General features: G+C 43.8%; 1 protein-coding gene across 3 annotated transcripts in view; it reads right to left on the bottom strand.

The window, feature by feature from the left end:
- Positions 1-24,120, bottom strand: part of EXOC3L2 (exocyst complex component 3 like 2) — a 419,752-nt gene that overhangs the window by 252,659 nt on the left and 142,973 nt on the right. The window lies entirely within an intron of this gene.

Below are 24,120 nucleotides of genomic sequence, written 5' to 3'. Positions count from 1 at the left end.
TTTCTTTCTTCATCTCTCTCTCATTCACCCCTGAATAATTCACTGCTGAGTCACTTTAAAGTTGAAGTAACAAAACATCTGTTTACTCACAGTTTGTAGTTAGATTATAATCAGACAGGCTTATATTTACATATTACTATACATTTGTCTTATCAGCTCCTTCCATGTGCTTAGATGGTAATGGATGCTCACACCACCATAGATCCTCTCAGGTTAGGAGAGAACATGAGCTCCATGTGCTCCATGTGCTGCATCTGCTGTGTCTGCTGTGTCTAACCCCCACAGGAAGTTACATAGCTGTGTGACCTCTCTAAGTAATTCACATCAGAGGTCACAGAGTAATCACAGAGAAATAATAGGTGACAGGCAATGCATGCAAAATACAATTACATTCCAACAAACCCCTTCTCATGCATAACTGTCATGCAATTATTTATTCATACAAAGTCCAAGCTTTATACGCAGATTCACAAAATGTTCTCTGGGTAACGGTTTGGTCATGATGTCAGCTGTCATCTCACTGGTGTGACAATAGTGTAGACTGATGACCCCTTCTTTCGCCAACTCTCGCACGTTGTGGTATTTCGTTGCGATGTGCTTGGTGCGTGACTGAACCTTGTCATTCTGTGACAGTCGGATGCAGCTCTGATTATCTTCCATTATCTGGATTGGTCTCTTTTCAGCTATTCCAAAATCCAGCATAAGTTTTTCAATCCACATCAGTTCTCTGCACGCTTCCGATACGGCCACGTATTCAGCTTCTGTAGAAGACAAACTCACAATACTTTGTTTATGACTGGCCCATGAAATTTGTACATTTCCATACATAAACACATATCCACTTGTGGATTTATAATCAGAATGATCCCCTGCCCAATCTGAATCACAGTAACATATTAGTTTTGGATTACTATTGGCTGAAATCTTTAATTTACAATCAATGGTACCCTTTAAATACCTTACCATCCTTTTAACTGCAGTCCAATCTGATTTGGTAGGTGAGCTGACCCTTCTGCTCAAAATTCCTACTGCATTTGCTATATCAGCCCTGTATGTGGTAGCTAGATATAAAAGCTTACCTATGGCTGATCTATATTGGATGTTATCTGGTAAAGGTTCTCTTACTGTTTCATCCTTCAGAAAATCAGTGATCATGGGAGTGCTTACAACTTGGGCATCTTGCATACCTAAACTTTCAATAAGCTCATTTATTTTCTGCTTCTGGCTTAGAAGATAAGAACCATCATTTTGTTTCTCAATTTCTATACCAAGATAGTATGACACATTACCAAGTTCTTTTATCTCAACATTGAGGTTTAAACACTTTACAATGTCCTTGTACTCTTGCTCATTTTTGCTTGCAATGAGCAGATCATCAACAAAAGCTAAAATGTATGCATATTGTCCATTTGTGCACCTAGTGTACAAGCATTTATCTGCTTCACCTTGCTTAAATCCTAAATTTGTCAATATTTCATGCAATTTGTCATTCCAACATTCTGCACTTTGCTTTAATCCATAAAGACCTTTGTTTAATTTACACACTAGCTGTCTTTGTTTTGTATTTATGAAACCTGTTGGTTGTTCCATGTACAAGTCTTCAGTTATATCTCCGTGAAGAAACGCTGTTTTCACATCAATGTGGTTGACTTGCATGCCTTTTGAGACTGCAATGCTCAGAAGTGTTCTGATTGTCGTGTGTTTCACTACAGGTGCAAACACTTCATCAAAATCTTCTCCATATTTTTGAAGATATCCCTTTGCCACTAATCTGGCTTTATACCTTTCCACTTTTCCTTGTGCATTCCTTTTTAACTTGAATACCCATTTGCATCCTATAGCTTTCTTGCCAGGAGGTAATTTTGTAAGAATCCAAGTATTATTTTTATCCAATGCATCAATTTCTTCTTGTGCAGCTTTATGCCATTCAGCAGCTTCTTCTGCTGGCATTTTCTCAATCTCATCCCATGTTAAGGGCTCTTGAGCTTCTGCTGACTTTGTTAGGTAAGACAGTCTTGGGGGTGGAACACCTTTGTTTTCCCTGGATGAGCGTCTGACAACAGGTTGGTCTGACCTTTCCGCATCCTCTAAATCTGAGAGTCCTTCTCCAATTGATTCCCCTTCTCCAACTGTACTGTCTTCTTCAATGATCCTTTCTGTGTCTGCTTCCTCTGCCTGTTCCTCGTTAGATACAGGTGAGTTGCTTTCAGACATCTGCATGTCTATTATGGTTCTAGTTTCATATTCTGGATGATAAGGCTCATCTGGGATAATCCAGCCTTTATCAACCCTTTTGTTTTCATCAAAATATGTAACATGTCTTATGCCAACAATGCCAGTTTTCAGATTCAAAATTCTATATCCTTTGTGTCCTGGAGCATAGCCAACTAAAATGCCCCTTTCTGTTGTGGAATCCAGCTTATGCCTTCTTTGCTTTGGTACATGAGCATATGCTGTACTTCCAAATGTTCTTATGTGTGACAGGTTTGGCTTCCTACCATGCCATGTCTCATGTGGTGTGCGCTCAGCGCCTTTAGTTGGCATTCTGTTTTGTAGGTACACTGCTGTGAGAATGGCTTCCCCCCATAGTCTTTTAGGGAGATTGCTATCTGACAGCATACATCTGGTCATTTCCACAATTGACCTAAATTTTCTCTCTGCAACAGAATTTTGCTCTGGTGTATAAGCTACTGTTGTGATATGTTGAATGCCTTCTTGTTCTAGAAATGTGCGCATGCTTTGTGAAGTGAACTCACCACCATTGTCGGTCTGAAGAACCTTTGGTTTTCTTTCAAATTTATTTCTCACCATGGCTACGTATTTCTTCAGCATGTCTGTGACTTGACTTTTCTCTTTCAGCAAATAGGCCACACAATATCTAGAGAAATCATCCAAGAATATTAGTACAAATCTGTTATTTCCCAATGATGGGATATTAAACGGTCCACATAAGTCACTGTGTATTAAGTCCAGCACTTTATTACTCCTATTTCCTGTGTATGCAGGAAATGAGGGTCTCACACCTTTTTGAGTAACACAGTCTATGCATTTCTCCATTTTACCAGCATCTGCACTTATCTGAATGCCGGTGGCTAGTTGCTTACTGCGAAGATCCTGGATCACCTTAGAATCACGATGTCCCAGGCGGCGATGCCAGATTTCCAGACTACATTTACCATCATTCTTCCTTACTTGCGCCATATGTGAGGCTTCACCTGAAATGCTCAGTTTATAAACATCATTATGCATAAAAGCTTCAGCATACACTTCATCATTTTTAGAGATTGTGCACTTACTGTTTTCAAAATGAATCACAAATCCCTTCTTATCTAATGTAGATACACTAAGCATATTGCAAACTGCTTGGGGAATATACAAGACATCACTTACAGGAATTTCTGTAACTTCATTAGACACTTTGCATTTTAAGAATCCAATACCTTTTGCTTGGATCTTAGCAGTCCCTGCGTTTGCAGTTTGAAGAATTCCTTCTTCTGGACACATTTCCTGAAAGAAATCTTTACAATTGGTTAAATGGCATGTGCTCCCCGAATCTAAAATCCAAGTACTTTCATTTGAATTATTATTTACCATAGTCAAAGATTTTTCTGCCATTAGAAAGCCCTTGTGTTTATCTTTGTCCTTCATACATTTCCTGGTTTGAAAATTCTTTAGTTCCATTGGCTTAGGTGAGCTAGAGGGAGTGTTTTGTGTTTCCTTACACCATTTAGATACATGTCCCTCCTTTCCACATGAGTAGCAAATCAGCTTGCCCTTGGGTGGAGTTTTCCCATAGCTCCGCCTTCCTCTGTTCTTTGCCAAGAAATTTGTTTCATTTCTCTCTGACTTGCTTTGAGAACACATCTCCTCAGAATCATTTATTATGCATTCCTGCCTTAGTTTTGATGTTGCCTGTTCAAAAGATTGCCCTTCAATGGCCTCATTTACAGACCTAAAAACATCAAACTTCTTTGATAGTGAGGTAAAAAGAAATGCTCTTTTCAATGCATCACACATGGGAATTCCAGAAAGTTCTAGCTTTTGAAATGAAGACATAAGATGCATAATGTGATCATTACATTTACTTTTATCCCTTAATTTGGTTTCATTCAACTCTGCCAACCAAATTGGTTGCTGCTTTGCATATGTAGTTGCATACATAGTTCTCAGTTTATATAAAATGTCCTTTGGTGTATCTTTTCCCTCCACTAATATGGCTTGTTTCTCTGAGAGAGCTTCCAAAAGCATGCACTTCACATAATAGTTTGCATTGTCCCATTCAGCCATATTTTCATCTGTTCTGTCTTGGTCTAAGCATATATTTAATCCTTTTGCTCGAAGGAGACATATGAATCTTAGTTCCCACTGCTGATAATTAAACTCAGTTAATCTAGGCACCTTGAGAGAATAGAAAAATGGTGAATTTCTTCCCTCAGCCATTTTCTTAGCCTTCTGTCTGCTGTGTGGGGGGGGAGAGAGACAGACTGATTCTTTCCTTTAAAACTTAAGAGAAAAATGTGGCCTTTTTTTCTGCCTGGTAATATTTCTCTTCTTTTTCAATTCCTGGCCCCTGGGCCCATAACCCTTTTGTTGGATTATTTATAGTAAATAATTAGCAGATTTTAGTACACACAGCTTCAGCTTTAGAAATGTTAATTTCTTTCTTCATCTCTCTCTCATTCACCCCTGAATAATTCACTGCTGAGTCACTTTAAAGTTGAAGTAACAAAACATCTGTTTACTCACAGTTTGTAGTTAGATTATAATCAGACAGGCTTATATTTACATATTACTATACATTTGTCTTATCAGCTCCTTCCATGTGCTTAGATGGTAATGGATGCTCACACCACCATAGATCCTCTCAGGTTAGGAGAGAACATGAGCTCCATGTGCTCCATGTGCTGCATCTGCTGTGTCTGCTGTGTCTAACCCCCACAGGAAGTTACATAGCTGTGTGACCTCTCTAAGTAATTCACATCAGAGGTCACAGAGTAATCACAGAGAAATAATAGGTGACAGGCAATGCATGCAAAATACAATTACATTCCAACAGTCTGTCCATTCAGGGCTGTTGCAAGGGGTGAGCAAGGAAAACACCAAGCCTGGGGATGCCATTGTGCCCTTTTAAATCAGTCTGTAAACACATGAATCCTATAAAAAGATAGAAGCATCAAAAGCAAATCTTCCCCCAAGAGCCGTTTTGTGCAGTGGCTACCTTATACCTATCCATCCCTTCAGCCCCATACGTAGATTATTAAAAATTACTACAGTGCTACATACACAGTGCTTATCAAAGGCATAAGAGACAGTCATTGCTTTATTCAAAACAAACAGGACAAACAAGACATCAAGGAGTTTCATTTATTATGGGACATGGATGGGTGGTATACGACCAATGTTAAGATAAGAGTCACTTCCTGTCTGGCATTATCTGAACCCCCTTCTCACTCAGATTATTGTTTGTGACTGTCCGCAGATCTGAACACAGCTCAGGTTTTTATAAAATCTATCATGGGGATAAACAATCTGCATAACATGAACCGAGGGTGATTATTAGCTGAAGAGACTGAACTAGGGAAGAGAGAAAAGCTGCTCTTCCCCTCTATGATGTTAGGCACTGCGATTGGTCTCTGAATCAGAAGCATAGCTACAGGTGGGCTTGGATGGGCATAAGCACATATGTTTTAGCTCAGGCTCATCCTTCCCCTTGGTCCTCCAAATTTGCCAGCAGTGATGAAGCCAGATTACCTTTAGCCAGCCTGGGGTCCTCCCCTTTGCTGTGACCTGCCTTCTCTGATGCCATATTCTGTTGCCATATAGATGGGATGCAGCAGAGGGAAGGGGCTCAGACTGGCCAGAGCCAGTCTTGCTTCATCACTGCCAGTAAAAGAAATGCATGTTTGGAGAATGAAGGAAGAGAGATCTCAGATCGGGGGGGTGGGGGGGGGGGGTGGGGCACAGAGATGCTTAGTGCCCACCCAAAATGTCCACACTGACTACGCTATAGCTCTGAGTGCATTCTCAGCTTTCTTATGTCGTTGCTGGAGGGGGAGTGTTGGGAGGCACTGAAAGAGGTTTAAGAATGTGAAAAAAAATGTTTAAGAAAACAAAAAGTGACTTTTTCCCCACTATCCCTACAGAATATTAACTTTCAACTGATTGTTTTTTTAAGGGGTGGACAGCAGCACAGTAAGGGCATCCTATCAAAACCAAAGAAATTCAAGCAACTGGTGCTTTCTTTCAGTTTTTTCTGTCCAGGTACAAATGCTCTTCATCCATGGCAGTTTGGATTTTGACAGCACAGTCCCTCCTGAATGAAACTTGACAACATCTCGACTCAGTAAATATGTTTTATTACTTTCACTAGATTTATTTGTTGCCTTTGACTTCGTGGATCATAATCTATTGCTGTCTGGTCTTTCAACTCTAGGAATAAGTGTCACTGTTTTTGATTGGTTTTCTTTATTTCTCTCTTGTCATTTTTTGTGAGTTAGCATGGCAAATTCTCTTTCAGTCTCAGTTCCTCTGACCACTGGCATATTCCAGGGTTCACTTCTTGTGCCGGCTCTCTTTAATATGTTCTCGAGTCCCCTGGCTACACTTGTTCAATCTTTAGGACTCTGCCAGTATTTTTTGTGGATGATATTCAACTACTTTACAGCACTGAAGTGAAATGCCTGATCTCACACTGCTTTACAATTGTCTTTTAAGTTTAAATGTTTTTTATTGAACATATAGAAAAAAAAGTACAAGTCAAGTTTGTTCACTATTTACAACACTAATATTCCCCATCCTAAGCCCCCCCCCCCCCAAAAAAATTAAAGCTTAAAGGGATAAGGCAAGAACCAAATTGAGCAGCATTCAAACGGGTCTCTCGCTTTAAAACTTTTCTCTCAGAATTATCTTTAACTTCAACTCAATGGACTAATTTTCCAACACACCAGGCTGGACACACTCTGGATCTTATGATTATCTCTCGAGTTCCTTCTTTTCCCCTCAGTGCTTTTTCTCATCAGGCGATTTCCTGGTCAGATCATTATCTTATACAGTTCTCCCTTTGACTGACAGGTTTATCAACCATATCATTACCACTACATTGTTTTAAGCAATGTTTTCAAGGTGATCCTTTAACCTTGCCATCTTTAAGGTTGCGTTTTCCTACAGACTTTGCAGAACTTTCCCTCTTGAAGCAGATCTCCTTCTAGGATACTACACTTGCGGTGGCCTATGATGAGTTTGCCCCACCTGTTAATGTGTCAACAGTTTGTTCTTATAAGAACCCCTGGTATCATGGGGACCTACACCTTCTTAAACATCAAGCCCGACAAGCTGAACGGCACTGGAAGAAAACTAAATCTCTGATTGTAAAGTATGTCGTGAAAGACACTGTCAATTTAATTATCATCTTAAAAAAATGAAGCAAATGTACTTTTCTGCTAAAATTCTTAAGTCTTCTAATCCAGCAAAAGAACTATATTCTATTTATAATTCTTTAGTAATAAATCTCACATGGAGGGGCATAATCGAACGGGGCGCCCAAGTTTTCATGAGGGCGTCCTCGCAGGACGTCCCCGCAAAGGTGCGGGGAAACCCGTATTATTGAAACAAGATGGGCGTCCATCTTTCATTTCGATAATACGGTTGGGGACGCCCAAATCTCAACATTTAGGTCGACCTTAGAGATGGTCGACCTAAATGTTGAGATGGTCGTCTCCGGTTTTCAGCAATAATGGAAACCGAGGACGCCCATCTCAAAAACGACCAAATGCAAGCCTTTTGGTCGTGGGAGGAGCCAGAATTTGTAGTGCACTGGTCCCCCTGACATGCCAGGGCACCCTAGGGGGCACTGCAGTGGACTTCACAAATTGCTCCCAGATGCATAGCTCCCTTACCTTGGGTGCTGAGCCCCACAAAACCCACTCCCCACTACTGTACACCACTACCATAGCCCTAAGAGGTGAAGGGGGCACCTACATGTGGGTACAGTGGGTTTTGGAGGGCTCACATTTACCACCACAAGTGTAACAGGTAGGGGGGATGGGCCTGGGTTCGCCTGGCTGAAGTGCACTGCACCCACTAAAACTGCTCCAGGGACCTGCATACTGCTGTCATGGAGCTGGGTATGACATTTGAGGCTGGCAAAAATGTTTTTTAAAGTTTTTTTTTTTTTAGGGTGGGAGGGAGTTGGTGACCACTGGGGGAGTAAGGGGAGGTCATCCCTGATGCCCTCCGGTGGTCATCTGGTCAGTTCAGGCACCTTTTCACGGCTTGGTCGCAAGAAAAAATGTACCAAGTAAAGTCGGCCAAGTGCTCATCAGGGACGCCCTTCTTTTTTCCATTATCGGCTGAGGAGCCCATCTCTTAATCACGCCCCAGTCCCGCCTTCACTACTGTGCCAACATGCCCCCATGAACTTTGGTCGTCCCCGCGACAGGAAGCAGTTGAGGATGCCCAAAATCGGCTTTCAATTATGCCGATTTAGGCGACCCTGAGAGAAGGACGCCCATCTCCCGATTTGTGTTGGAAGATGGGCGCCCTTCTCTTTCGAAAATAAGCCTGCAAGAGTCACATTTATGCAGTCTCCCCTACTACTGAGTCTTTAGCTGATTTTTTTCATTGATAAAATACAGGTCTTACGTCAGCCCTTTCTGACCTCTTCCAATGCACCAGATATAACTGACCTCTCCTCTTTCTCTGCTTGTGACTTACCTGCATCATGATCTTCCTTTCAATCCCAAACAGTAACATCTCTTAGAAAAGTTCTCTCCTCTATGCGCCCAACTTTTTGTTCTCTTGACCCTTTACCATCCGCTTGGATTAAATTAGATAAACTACAACTTGTCCCCTTTCTTTTTTTGCTGGTTAATTCCAGTTTATCATCAGGATTGGTTCCGATTACCTGGAAAGAAGCTTCAGTGCGTCCCGATTGGAAAAAGCCTTCTCTTGACCCCTTCATTACCGTTATGTCTCAAACCTTTGACTTGTGTCAAAAGTGGTTGAGAAAGTGGTCTACCTTCAACTTAATTCACAGAAATCTTTCTTGCTTTACATGCATGCCAATCTGGTTTTTGGGCACCTTGCAGCACTGAAACCATTTTGGCTTCTGTTCTCAGTGATGTACATTCCTCCCTTGATTGTCATTATGTTACTTTGGCTGTATTTCTTTATCTGTCCACAGAATTTGACTTGGTCGATCATGCTCTGCTGTTGGCTCGGTTACAGTCTGAGAATTTCACATGCTGTATTGAATTGGTTCAAATCTTTTTACTCAGATCATTCTTCTCACGTATGTTTGGATCAACACTCATCTTCAAAAATATCTGAGACATGTGGAGTACCGCAAGATCCTATTCTTTCTCCTCTTTTATTTAATATCTTTCTCAGTCCACTAGCCATACTTATTCAAAGTTATAAGATTCCCTTTCATATCTATACAGATGATGTTTTATTACTTTACCGAACTGATCTTCAATCTCTCAACATGTCCTCTCTTCAATGCTGTTTAGAAGCCATTGCCCAATGGCTTTTTGCCACTGGTTTTGAATCGAGAAAAAAAACAGTAGCATACTGGCTGATGTGCCACAACCTTCTGTGCCACTTTCTCTATTAGGAATGGTGATTACCCCTGTCTCCAGTTTCTGCTAGGTGGGCATTATTTTAGATTCTCAACTAACCTTTGAACCTCAAATTTCTTCTGTGACAATATATATACAGTATGGTCCTTCTTCACTCACAATGCTGTTCACTCACTAATCTTAGTTCTTTTTTGTGACCAGACTTGACTATTGTAATTGTGTTTATCAAGAGATTCCAAACTTTGTGCTTAAACGTCTTCAAACTCTTCAAAATATGGCCATTCATCTCCTTTGTCATCTCTCAAGATCAGATCACGTAATGGCACATTCAGTTTAAAATATTACTACTTGTGCTTCGGGCTTTCTGTCAAGGGACTCCACCGTATCTGTCCAGCTTGACAATTCCCTACTCCCCTGTGCGAGTCTTGAGGTCTTGGAATGGCCATCACCCAGAGTTGCCAGGCCCTGCAATATATCAAATGGAGAACACTCACCATTGTGCTTTCTTTTATTTTGCCCCTTCACTGTGGAATTCTATGCCTCTATTTCTGTGTTTATTTTATTTATTTGTTACATTTATATTCCACATTTTCCCACCTATTTGTAGGCTCAATGTGTTGTAAAACCTCCTTGAAAAAGTATAAATCACCATTGAAAACCTGGCTTTTGAACAAGCTTACTTAACTTCAAGTTCCTGAGCACTGGAGTGACCTTCCTGGAACTCAGTTATCCTGGAAGTGTGTCATGAATGTTCACTGCTTTCATTATGAATGGTATGTGTTCTTTCCAATCAAATATTGTTCTCTTTATTCTGTTTTAGAATCAAGAACCACTTTGCCCTGCTTGTCAGTTAAAGTGGTATAGAAAGTTTGAAATAAATAAATAAACGATATTCACATGTACAAATAAAACAGACTTATAAGAGTAACAAAAAACATCAAAAGAAAAAGAGGACTCATCATATCACCTATAATTTCTCCCCCAACCCTCCATAACCACACCCAACCAAAGAATCTTATGTCACCAACAGACTGTTTTTTATGGCTACCAGTGACCAAAAAGAGGAAGAAAAGCAGAAAGAGAGAGAAAATATCTCAAATGTAGAACCACTTGTATGGAGACCCACAACTACAAACTAAAAGGAATTCAACAAAAGGCTTCTACCCCTCAGTGTCATATGTTGAAAGTAGTCATCCCAAACCATCAGGAGGCGCTTCTTATGTATATAAGATGAGCACGCCTCCAAACAATTAGGTGGTGAACCTGATTAAGCCATTTCCAGTAGGTTGGTGGTTTAGGATTTGTCCATGACTGTAAAATACACTTTACATAAGTACTAAGAATTGCCATACTGGGACAGACCGAAGGTCCATCAAGCCCAGTATCCTGTTTCCAACAGTAGCCAATTCAGGTTACAAGTACCTGGCACAATCCCAAAAGAAGTACAATACATTTTATGCTGCTTATCCTAGAAATAACCAGTGGATTTTCTCCAAGTCCATTTTAATAATGGTCTATGGCCTTTTCTTTTAGGAAGTTTTTTAAACCCCACTAAGCTAACTGCGCTTAATACATTCTCTGACAATGAATTCCAGAGTTTAATTACACATTTAGTGAAGAAATATTTTTTTGAATTCATTTTAAATTCACTACTTTGTAGCTTCATTGCATGTCCCCTCATCCTAGTACTCCACTCATTATTTTATAAACCTCTATCATATCTCCCCTCAGCCATCTTTTTTCCAAGCGGAAGAACCATAGCCATTTTCGCCTTTCCTCATAGGGAAGTCATCCCATCCTATTTATCATTTTCATCACCCTTCTCTGTACCTTTTCTAATTCCACTATATCTTTTTTGAGATGCAGTGATCAGAATTGCACATAATATTCGAGGTGAGATCGCACCATGGAGCGATACAAAGGTATTTTAATGTCCTCATTTTTGTTGTCCATTCCTTTCCTAATAATACCTAACATTCTATTTGCTTTCTTAGCCGCCGCAGCACCCTGAGCAGAGGGTTTCAACATATCATCAACGATGACGCCTAGATCCCTTTCCTGGTCAGTGACTCCAAATGTTAGAACCTTGCATTACATAGCTATAGTTCAAGTTCCTCTTTCCCACATTAAGGATGCCCAGTCTCCCAGTCTCGTAAGGTCCTCTTGTAATTTAACAACTTTGAATAACTGTGTTGTTAGCAAATTTAATTACCTCACTAGTTACTCCCATATCTAGATCATTTATAAAAATGTTCAAAAGCAGCAGTCCCAGCACAGACCCCTGGGAAACCCCACTATCTACCCATCTCCATTGAGAATACTGACCATTTAACCCTACTCTCTGTTTACTATATTTTAACCAGTTTTGAATCCACATGAGGTATTTTGTCAAATACCTTTTGAAAATCCAGATAAACAATATTGACCGGCTTACCTTTATCCACATGTTTGTTCACCCCTTCAAAGAAATGTATTAGATTGGTGAGGCAAGATTTCCCTTCACTAAATCCATGTTGGCTTTGTCTCATTAATCCATGCTTTTGAATATGCTCTGTAATTTTGTTCTTTATAATAGTCTCTATGATTTTAGCATGTGAGGAGAGAAAATCAAGGCAGCGGCGGTGAACAGCATGCTCAAGTAATTTGGAAAGAAATGGAAGTAGGGAGATGGGTCGGTAATTAGAGGGACAAGTAGGGTCGAGCGAAGGCTTCTTAAGAGAGGTGTGACCACAGCTTGTTTAAAGGCAGCAGGGACAGTCGCAGTGGAAAGTGAGAGGTTGAGAATGTGACAGATAAAAGGAATAAGAGCAGGAGAGATGGCATTAAGAAGGTGGGTGGGAATGGGATCAGAGGAACAGGTGGTACATTTTGAGGAAGAAAGGAGAAGTGTAGTTTCCTCAATAGTAATTTCAGGAAAGGAGGAAAGGGAATGAGGGGAAGGAGAGAGAGGGGAACGGACTAGTGGAGGGAGAGGTGGCAAGGTAGAGAATGCAAGGTTTATCTTTTGAACCTTGTCGTAAAAGAATTCAGCAAGGGTCTGAGGAGATAATGAAGGGGGAGTTGGGGGAGAGGACACCTTGAGGAGAGAGTTCAATGTGGTGAAGAGAAGTCGAGGGTTAGAGCCAAGAGAGTTAGTCAGTTGCAATCCTGTTTGGCGCGTAAAAGAGCAGATTGGAAGGAGGTCAGCATGAACTTAAAGTGTAAGAAATTAGCAAGGGCCTGAGATTTCCGCCAGAGGCGTTCGGTGGAGTGGGTACAGGAACGTTGGTAGCGGATATTAGAAGTCAGCCAAGGTTGGGGTTTTGTACGCCTTATAGGGCGGGTCATCAAAGGTGCAAGAGTGTCTAAGGCACATGATAGAATATTGTTGTAAGAAGAAACAGCCTCGTTGACAGACGTGGATGGTGCCACAGTCGAGAGGAGGTTTGAAACATGGAAGGATAGAGATGAAGGGTCAATACCATGAATATTCCTAGATAAATTAGATAAGATAGGACTGGCCTGGGAGGGAGGAGATTTAAGTGTGAAAGTTATAAGATGGTGATCAGAGAGGATCAGAGAGGGGAAGATCAGAGGCAAGGAAACTAGAGGGTGAACAGTTGGAGGAGAAGATAAGATCAAGACAGTGACCATTTTGATGAGTGGGGGAGGTGGAGCATAGTTGGAGATTAAAGGAGGATGTTAAAGCAAGTAACTTGGAAATATAAGAGTTAGAAGGATCATTAGCAGGAATATTAAAGTCACCAAGGATGAGAGAGGGGGAGGAAGGATCATGGAAGAAGGCAAGCCAGGCATCAAAGTCACTGAGAAAGGATGAAAGGGATTTATCAGGGGGACGATAAATGACCGCTATTCAAATAGGCAGAGGAGAGAAAAGGCGGATAGAGTGGACTTCAAAGGAGGAAAAACAGTGAGATTGAGGTGGAAGAAGGGGTTGAAATCTGGAGGAGGGAGAGAGAAGTAATCCAACACCGCCCCCGCGGCCAGCAGGGCGAGGAGTATGTGAAAAAAGATAACCGCCATGGCAGAGGGCTGCGACTGAAGCAGAGTCATCAGGGCAGAGCCAGGTTTCTGTTATGGCGAGCAGATGGAGGTGACCTGAGATAAAGAGGTCATGAACATATGGGAGTTTGTTGCAGATAGAGCGGGCATTCCAAAGGGCGCAAGAGAAGAGCAGAGAAGAGGAGGGGAGTAGAGGAATAGTGATGAGGTTAGAGAGGTCACAGTGAGATCTGTAGAGTTGGGATAATAGTTGGTGAGGAGGGCCAGGATTGGGATTGATGTCACCGGCTGAGAGTAAGAGAAGGAGTAAAAGAGAGCGGAGGAGAGTAGGAGAGGTGTGGTCATGAAGGTGTCGAAGGCAAGAGATATTTAGGTGGAATGGGGAAGGCAAAATGGAAGGAAGAAAGAGATGAAGATTAAAAGCTAAGACGGAGGGAGAGGGTAGGAGAGAAGGTGAGGTGATGAAGTCGATGGATGGACAGTGAGTTCCTGTAGTGGAGAGAAGTAGGGGGTGAGGGAAAAGATTAGGAAGGGACAGGGCAAGGAAGAGAATGTGTATAGGGGCCATAGCGTGATTCAGAATTAGGTATAATTGGGTGAGGTCAGTAGTGACTGGGAGAAAATAGATGTAAAGAGAAAAATGCCCGGCATGCGGCACCTAGAGCGGAGGCCTGAGTGGATCGGAGTGGACCTAGGAGTCACCCCGGAGAAGGCTGTAAAGGATATGCAGATGAGCTGCAAGTCCTCCACAGCACCTGAAAGGCAGCCGGTGGTAGAGCTGGGCATCTCAGCTGAGGAAGGCTTACCAGGGGTTAGGCCGAAGCCAGCATTCCTCCCCCTGAGGGTCGCCTGATCCTAGCCAGGACAGCTCGAAGTTCCAATCTCTTGATGGACCAGGAAGCCTCCCACTCTAGACCAGCGGCCCTGTGCAGTGTGGTAGAGATAATGGGTTTCCCCATCCGAAGAGGCTAGTATCAGAGATGAGAACACACCAATTAGGAGTCTGTAAGGGCAACCCTGCCTGAGTGTGCGCAGGGGGAGTGCACACAGCTGGTCATAAGTCCCTGACAGTGGAGACCACCGGCTCAACAGGGACAACTGTAAGGGCCACATGTGGATCTTTGCCCAAGGCAGAACATCCAAAGTCCCGGCCTTAGAAAAGAGAACCTGAACACAATCCCACATCTGCGGACAGGGAAGAGAAAAATTGCTGATTGAACTTGAACTGACTATGCTGAGGCAGGAAAACCTTCCCCACCTGGCTACTGAAGCACGCTCTCAGAAACTCCAGGGTCTGGGTTGAGGTGAGATGTCTCTTGCTGTAAATCACCACCCAACCCAGAGCACAAAGCAGAGATAGGACTGTCTGTATACTGTGAAGGCTCTTTTGATAAGAAGGTGCCCAAATTAGCCAATCATCCAGGTAAGGATGTACCTGGAGCCCTTGCCGGTGAAGAAAGGCTGCTACCACCACCATAACGTTTTGAAAAAGTGTGAGGTGCAGTGGCGAGGCCAAAAGGCATGGCCTTGAATTGAAAATGATTTCCCAGGATCACAAACTGGAGAAATTTCCTGTGAGGAAGCCAACTTGGGATATGAAAATAAGCCTCCTTTAGGTCTAATGAGGTAAGAAACTTGCCTGGCTGGACCAAGGCTATGACAGAACGAAGAGTCTCCATGCGGAAGTGCAGTACTCCGAGAGAACTGTTCACCCCTCCGAGATCCAAAAACAGAGGTGGGGGGGGGGGGAGGAAAGAGTCTTCTTTCTTTGAGAAGACAAAACAGATGGAATATCGACCTGTGCCCCCTCTCTGCTGGAGGAATGAGATGAATGGCTCCCCGTTGCCTTAAAGAGGCTAAGGCAGTTAGCACCACCCGACTCACTGCAGGGCTGCTGTAAGGGGCAGCATGAAAAGATCTATGAGTGGCTTTGAAAATTCTAGCTTATAGCCATGGAGAATGATATTGAGAACACACTGGTCTGTAGGAATAGTGGTTCACTCCATGTGAAAGCGGGAAAGACGGCCACCTATGTCTACATTTAAAGAGTAAACCCTCAACCCCATCATTGCGAGAGCTGCAGATCTTGAGGAAATGGAAAAGGGCTTCTTGCTTCCTCAAAAGGAAGACAGAGTCTGAGGAAAGCAAGGTTTTTGAGCGGAAGCACTAGCCTTCCCTAGTCTATACAAATAGGACAGCACCGCTTCTAGGGTAAGGAGAAAGTCTAGAGGCGAGTCCAACGTGAACAATTACTGAATCCAGGATAAAGGGAAAGGGAAGGGAAATGGGACTTGATATACCGCCTTTCTGAGGTATTTTTGCAACTACATTCAAAGCGGTTTACATATATTCAGGTACTTATTTTGTACCTGGGGCAATGGAGGGTTAAGTGACTTGCTCAGAGTCACAAGTAGCTGCAGTAGGAATCAAACTCAGTTCCCCAGGATCAAAGTTCACTGTACTAACCACTAGGCTACTCCTCCACTCCCAGAAGTCCTGGCTTCAAAAGAAGAAGAAATTGCTGCCTGAGAATTTAATGCAACTAATTGAAAGGCAAGCTTCAAGGAAACCTCAAGCTTGCAGTCATGCATATCCTCTAATGCAGTGCCGCCTTCAACAGAGATAGTGGTACATTTAGTAATCGCCATCCGTCACCTACGCTCTTCTGCCCACTCTGCTGAATGCCTCTGGCTTAAATCTCGTGCCCATGCTGACTTCATACATTCAAGTTCTTGCTGACCTCCTTCCAGCCTGCTCTCCAACTTGCCAAGCAGAACTACTATATCCAATTGACTAACTCTATTGGTTCAAACCCTAAACGTCTCTTTGCCATGCTTAACTCTCTCCTCACAGTGCCTTCTCCTCCTACTCCCCCTTCACTTTCTCCCCAGACTTTGGCTGATTACTTTCACGATAAGGTTCACAAGATAAAACTTGAATTCACAACCAGCTCTCCTCCACCCCTTCTTCCCTTAGTCCACTCTCTCAACCCTCTTACCCCTACCTCCTTTTCTTCCTTTTCCGAAATCACTGAAGAAGAAACTTTACTTCTTCTTCAATCCTCAAAACTAACCACCTGCTCCTCTGACCCTATTCCCACTATCTCGCCTGCTGTCACCCCTTTCATCTCTCATATCCTCAATCTGTCACTTTCCACTGCGACTGTCCCTGATGCCTTTAAGCATGCCGTAGTCACCCCACTCCTCAAAAAACCTTCCCTGGATCCTACCTCTCCTTCCAACTATCACCCCATCTCCCTCCTTCCTTTCTTATCCAAGTTACTAGAACGTGCTGTCCACCGTCGCTGCCTCGACTTTCTTTCTTCTCAACCTATTCTTGATCCACTCCAATCTGGCTTTGGTCCCCTTCATTCAACTGAAACAGCACTTACTAAAGTCTCCAATGATCTATTCCTGGCTAAATCCAAAGGGCTCTATTCTATCCTCATCCTTCTCAATCTTTCTGCTGCCTTTGATACTGTTGATCACAGCCTACTCCTTGACACGCTGTCTTCACTTGGATTTTGGAATTCTGCTCTCTCCTGGTTCTCTTCTTATCTCTCACAGCGTACTTTTAGTGTATACTCTGGTGGTTCCTCCTCTTCCTCTATCCCGCTGTCAGTGGGTGTACCTCAAGGATCTGTTCTAGGACCTCTCCTTTTCTCCATCTATACTTCCTCCCTTGGTGCTTTGATCTCATCACACGGCTTTCAGTATCACCTTTACGCAGATGACTCCCAGATTTACCTCTCCACACCAGTAATCTCAGCAGAAATCCAGTCCAAGGTATCTGCCTGCCTCTCTGACATTGCTACCTGGATGTTTCACTGCCACCTGAAACTCAATATGTCCAAAACTGAACTCCTTATCTTCCCTCCTAAACCAACCTCTCCCCTTCCCCCATTCTCTATTTCTGTCGACAACAAGCTCATTCTTCCTGTCTCGTCTGCTCGCAACCTTGGGGTCATCTTCGACTCCTCCCTCTCCTTCTCTGCACATATTCAACAGATTGCTAAAACCTGTCGTTTCTTCCTTTATAACATCGCCATAATTCGCCCTTTCCTTTCTGAACACGCTATCAGAACCCTCATCCAAGCTCTCATCTTAGACTACTGCAACTTGCTTCCCTCAGGTCTTCCACTCAGCCATCTCTCTCCTCTTCAATCTGTTCAAAACTCTGCCGCACGACTAATATTTCGCCAAAGTTGTTATGCCCATATCAGCCCTCTCCTGAAATCACTTCACTGGCTCCCTATCAGTTTCTGTATACAATTCAAGCTCCTCTTGTTGACCTATAAGTGCATTCACTCTGCAGCCCCTCACTACCTCTCCACCCTCATCTCTCCCTACACTCCTTCCCTAGAACTCCGTTCACTAGGCAAATCTCTCCTAATTGCACCCTTCTCCTCCATCGCTAACTCCAGACTCCGCTCCTTCTATCTCACCGCACCTTATACCTAGAATAGGCTTCCTGAGCCATTACGTCTAGCTCCATCCCTGGCTGCCTTCAAATCCGGGCTAAAGGCCTACCTGTTTGATGCTGCTTTCGACTCCTGACTTGTAACTTTTATCTTATCCTTATGTGTCCTTCTGTCTGTCCTTCCCTTCTCCTTTTTGGTCCTGTCTGTTTGTCCTGATTTAGATTGTAAGCTCTTTTGAGCAGGGACTGTCTTCTTCATGTTCCAATTGTAAAGCGCTGCATACGACTGGTAGCGCTATAGAAGTGATTTATAGTAGTAGTAGTAGTAATAAGGCATTCCACCTTAGGCAAACTGCTCTAAATCAGACGGCAGAAGGGAATATAATTTGGACATAGCGTGAGCCACCCAGAAGTTAGAATTAAAGACCTGCAAGGGAATGGGGTTCACAGGATTCCCATGGGGATGGAAGCAGTTCCTGCAGGGTTCCCGTGAGGGACGGAAGCAGTTCCTGCAGGGTTCCCGTGGGGACGGAAGCAGGAAGTGTATGCTGCACTTGTGCCAGCCTCTCACCTACCAAGTTCTTTGATTGCCGCCTCCTCCTCCTCCTCGCTTTAACAGCAGAGATGCGGAAAGTCTCCATTAACAAGGTGGTAGAGACACAAATGGTGACAAAAAGGCATGGGATGAACACAGAGGATCTCTAATTAGAAAATAGATGTCTTGAGTGTCGCTTAGATGGCGACTCTGGCCAGAGAGCCAACTGGAATTTTTGAATGTACCAATTCTTGCAGGACTGGGTGGAAACAGGTTAAATTCTTGCGGGGACGGGTAAGATTCCAGTGAGGACAGGTAAGATTTCTGTCCCCATGCAACTCTATAGTTAGAATCAGGGGATTCCCACTGAGCTGCAATAAGCTCCTGCATAGCCTCATGAATATGAAAAGATACAGAAGGTCTCTTAGTACCCGACATAATAGATGGAGTAGGACCAGAGGACTGGGAAACAGGGGAAGAAATGTTTAAAGACTCCATAGATTTTGTGATCAATAGAGGCAACTCTACTCTCAAAAACAGCCTAGCTATAGTAGGATCATCACCACCACCATCTACCTATGAAATATCCACGTCAGGGATATTTCATAGACATCAGCAGAATTAGGAAGTCAGAATACACAGAAAACCTCCGAGTCTCGAGGAGGAACATTCTCCAAATCCTGTGAAACCAGAAAGTTTTTGTTTCTTAGGAAGCTGCTCCTCAAAAGCAACATGAGGGGAAGAAGAAAAGGCAGCTTGAGCTGACTTTTAAAAGGCCCAACAATTCAGGTGAAAAGAGCAGGGCAGAGACTTCTACCCATGCAAAACCAACATCCTGGAACACGGTAGTAGGCGAGGAGCCCGCTGACAAAATGGCCACCAAAGCCTCACGGAGCACAGGAACAGCTGGTACAGAGCCTGCCAAAACCACCATCGAAGTGGAGCAGGATTGAGCTCCCAGAGAAAGAGTACTGACAGTCAAAGTACGCAAAAGCAGCATGTCCACAGAACTAAAGCAAAGCATGTGGGAACTGGTAGCCGAGAGCTTACCCCTGCAGCGCACATAAGACTTAATAGGCTCAGACAGAGAATAATCTCTATATATAAAAGGCACCTTCAACGTTCTAAATTTGTAGTTGCAAGATCTCATGAGTGTCTGCCCCGCCCCCGCGTCAAAACGTGATGACGTTGAGGGTGGAGCAATGACACTCAGCAAATCGGATTGTCATTGGGTAATCTCTGTTTCCACTCCCCAATGCAGCCGTCATTCCCATACACTCAAAACCAACCAAAATTGGCGCTGGACCCCACCCCCTGCCCACAGTCCCCCTCACCCAACCTCCCGCAGCTGCTCGCTCACCGTTCCACCGCCCTCCCTCTCCTCTCCGACTCCGGCCATGGTGCACGACGATTACTACACACGAGCAAGGAAGCCCATTGGTTAATCTCTGTTTCCACTCCCCAACACAGCCGTCATTCCCATACACTCAAAACCAAGCACACTGACTTTTTTTTTCTTCCGAGGAGACTCAGCAGCACAACAAGTCACTTTCTGTGCAGCACAGAGAAACGAGGAACGTCGCTGGAAGGACAAAACTATTTGCATGCCCATGCTCCTGCTCCCGGTATGTGCAGCCACCCTAAGAAACGACCACCCACACAAAACTAACCACTGACTCAATGTCTGCACCCCCTCGCCCCCCCCCCCCCCCAACCCACCCAAAAATCTAAACGCACACTTCCACACAACCAGAAAACCAGACAAATACAAATGGAGATAAAAACAGCAAGCAGGCAGGTTCCCAAGTGCTTACAGGAGCTTCCAAAGACACACTCCCCCCAACCACAAGCAAACACAGCTATCCACAACACACATTAACGACTTCACAGGCAGGTACCCAAGTGCTTAAAGGAACTTCCTCCCTACCCCCCCCCCCCCACTCCACCCCAAAAAACACATCAAAACGCAGGCTTCCACAGAACAAGGAATGCTGACAAATACACATGCAGTTCAAATTTGCAAACACAGATCACCAGAGCACAGGCATATTAACGACTTGGCAGGCAGGTTCCCAAGTGCTTACAAGAGCTACACCCCGCCCCCCCACACACACACACACACAAAAGGAAAAACCAACATTCCACACAAGCAACAAACACACACAAAAAAAGAAAAACACACACACACACATTCACTCTCTCTCTCTCACACACAGTCAATCTCACACATACTATGCTTTGAACAACCTTCCCGAGTCCTTACGCCTAGCCCCCTCCCTGCCCATCTTCAAGTTTTTGCTTAAAGCCCACCTCTTCAATGCTGCGTTCGGCACCTCTTACCTCTCAGGAATTCCAGACTGCCTCAATTTGTCTGCCTCTATCGGTCTGACTGTTCACGTGTCCTTTAGATTGTAAGCTCTTTGAGCAGGGATTGTCCTTCTATGTTAAATTGTACAGCGCTGCGTAACCCTAGTAGCACTTTAGAAATGTTAAGTAGTAGTAGTACTCACCCAAACATACACACTCCAAGGAAAACCTTGCTAGCGCCTGTTTCATTTGTGTCAGAAAAGGGCCTTTTTTACTAGGGGTAAAGGACAAAAGGTTTTTGTGTTTGGTTTCTTAAAGCACACCATTTTAATTTATTTGAAACCTTCCCATCTGTAGATATGAATATCATGAAATCTAAATTAAATATCAGTAAAACGAGATCACGTGGTGCCATGAGCTAGGCGGCAGCAGCTGGCGAGAGCTCCGGAGCCCCCATCCCACCACTAAATATAATACCAGACATTAGCACCTTTTTTCTTCGTCTGCTTGGGAAACTTAACACGTATGGACAGATATTTAAGAAATAATCCGGCCGGAATGGCGCAACGCTCCGCCAAAAAAGAAAAAACGAAATTGAGCGGAGAGGAACCCAAGATGGCCGACGACATGGCGGTGGCGGCAAAAGAATTCACCGAGGCGCAATTAGACCAATTAACAGCAGCCATCGCAAAGGCCTGGGAGCCTAAATGGGCGGCCCTGGACCGTAAGCTTGAAGGCTTTAACTCACAGCTCGATGGGCTAAAAACGCAGGTGGCGGACGCAGAGGCCCGGATATCTGCATTGGAAGATGATTCCCAGGGCTATGCTCCTGATATCGCCGCGCTAAAACAGCAATTCTCTGAGCAGGCGAGTAAGATCGACGATATTGAAAATCGCGCCCGACGAAATAATATCCGTATCGTAGGATTGGAGGAATCCCTCCCTGAACGCAACCTAGAGGTATGGCTGGAAAATTGGCTCTCCAAAGAACTTGCCTTAACAGATACAATGGGCGCGCTGGTAATTGAAAGGGCCCATCGTGTAGGCCGGAAACGGGAGACTCAGAACAGGCCGCGTGTTGTTGTAGCGAAGATCCTGAATTACAGACATAAAATTGAAATCTTACAGGGATTTAGACTTAAAAGAGACTCACTCAAGCACAACGGGAGGAGCGTTTTGATCTTCCAAGACTTCTCAGCAGACGTACAGGAGCGGCGGAGACAATACCATCCGTTGTGCACAACCCTGGTAGCGAAGAAGATCCGCTTTGCAGTGCAGTACCCGGCGAGACTCAGAGTCATGATAAAAGACACATGGCAGACATTTAACTCGGAGACCGAAGCTAAAAAACTTTTGGTAGACCATAACATCATTGAATCTCTGTAATGCGGCTCTGAGCCCAGTGAGTAAGTGAAATATTAGAAAGCCTGATGTAGATAATTGCACAGTTATCAATATGAAGGTTATTGTTGCAGTTTGCAGGTGGGATGGGGACCCCAGGCACAAAAACGGGATCTACAATTCTTCCCCTGACTACTAAGGGGAGGGAGTGGGTCAACTGGAGGGGAAGGGAAGGTTGGGGGGGGGAAGGGGAATTTCCTGTAACTTTGTAAGTTTGTGTATGCTGTGGATGGCTATATGGCAGACAAAAGCAGATGGGTTTGGGGAGAGGCCAAAAGTTAAGGAAACCCAATTAGAGCAGGCCGCTCTGGATCCTCTGGGGGGAGATGAAGGGATAACAGTATGCCAGCCCGGATAATATCATGGAACTTGGGGGGTATTAGCAACCCCATAAAAAGAGCAAAAATATTGCAAGCGCTAAACAGACACAGGGCAGACGTGGCCTGCTTGCAAGAAACACGATTGACTGAGATAGAACACTCAAAATTGCGTAGACGCTGGGTAGGAGAGTGCCACTCAGTAGCAGCGCGGGGGCGGGGGGGGAGGCCTAGCTATTCTTATTAGGAAAGGAATATCATGTACCGTGGAGGTGCTTGAACAAGGCAAACAGGGCAGATATCTTGCTGTAAAAATATGGCTTCAAGGGCTTGAATTTATATTAGTAAATTTATATGGCCCGAACGAACATATCCCTGGGTTTCTTAGTGGGCTGGCTAATAGATGTTTACAATATAAAACAACAAAAATAATAGTGATGGGAGATTTCAACCTAGTCTCAGACCCACAACAAGACACTACAAGCTCGTCATCATCCTATTACTTGGGGCAGAGGCGTAAAGAGTTTCTCATGTTCCAAAGAATGTTGGACTTAGTCGATGCATGGAGAATACTACACCCAGGTGAGCGAGAGTATACCCATAGGTCCAGAGCCCATGGCACGATGGCGCGATTAGACCACACAATGGTAGAGCGATCACTATTCTCTATGGTTACTGCAGCAGAGGTAGGCCCGGAGGAGATATCAGATCACTCTGTAATTTGGATAGATCTGGAGATACCCGCAGACAAGCAAGGAGGTTGGGGATGGAGATTCCCAGCGTTCTTGTATAATGATCCACATTTTAAGATATTTCTAAGTAAAAAATGGGAAGATTATGAAAAGAATAACAGTGAATATACTCGGGGCCGAATTAACCTATTCTGGGCTGCATCAAAGGCAGTCCTAAGAGGAGATATTATTGCTTATTGTAGCAGGAGGAAAAAAATACGACTGGCAAGTATCTTGCAGCTAGAACAAAAATTACAGAAGGCAAAAAGGAGACACGCAAATAAACCTAATCAGATAACATTAGATGAGTTAAAAGCCATACAGACCACTTTGAACACCTTATTGCATGAGCGAGCGACAAGGTCATCTCTTTATTACAAATATCGTTTACACAGATTTGGGAACAAATCAGGAGCCTTGTTGGCACGAATTATTAGAAATTGGGAGGGGCCCCGGGTGATATACCTGTTTTGCGGGATGCACAGGGGACGCTCACTAATTCCAGAGCACGTATAGGACAAATGTTTACTGAGTACTTTTCGGGTCTCTATGAAGCTAACCCACAGACATTTCAACAACAAACACAAAGATTCCTAGAGGGACTTAACTTGCCCAAGTTAACAGATTTAGAAGTTGAAAAATTAAATGCCCCATTGACCATGTCTGAACTGCAGCAGGCCATTAAATCCCAGAGACTCAGATCGGCACCTGGTCCCGACGGGTTTACAGGGGAATACCATAAGTTACTTCCCCCCAGTGCGCTGTTGACTTTGTTGGGGTTCTACGAAGACGTGATCGATCGAGGTCAGTTTCCCCAATATGCGAATGAG

This window comes from Microcaecilia unicolor, chromosome 11 (genome assembly GCF_901765095.1).
Source record: "Microcaecilia unicolor chromosome 11, aMicUni1.1, whole genome shotgun sequence".
Taxonomy (NCBI): domain Eukaryota; kingdom Metazoa; phylum Chordata; class Amphibia; order Gymnophiona; family Siphonopidae; genus Microcaecilia; species Microcaecilia unicolor.
The sequence above is the reverse complement of the archived record's forward strand: the minus strand, read 5'-3'. Positions and strand labels throughout refer to the sequence as shown.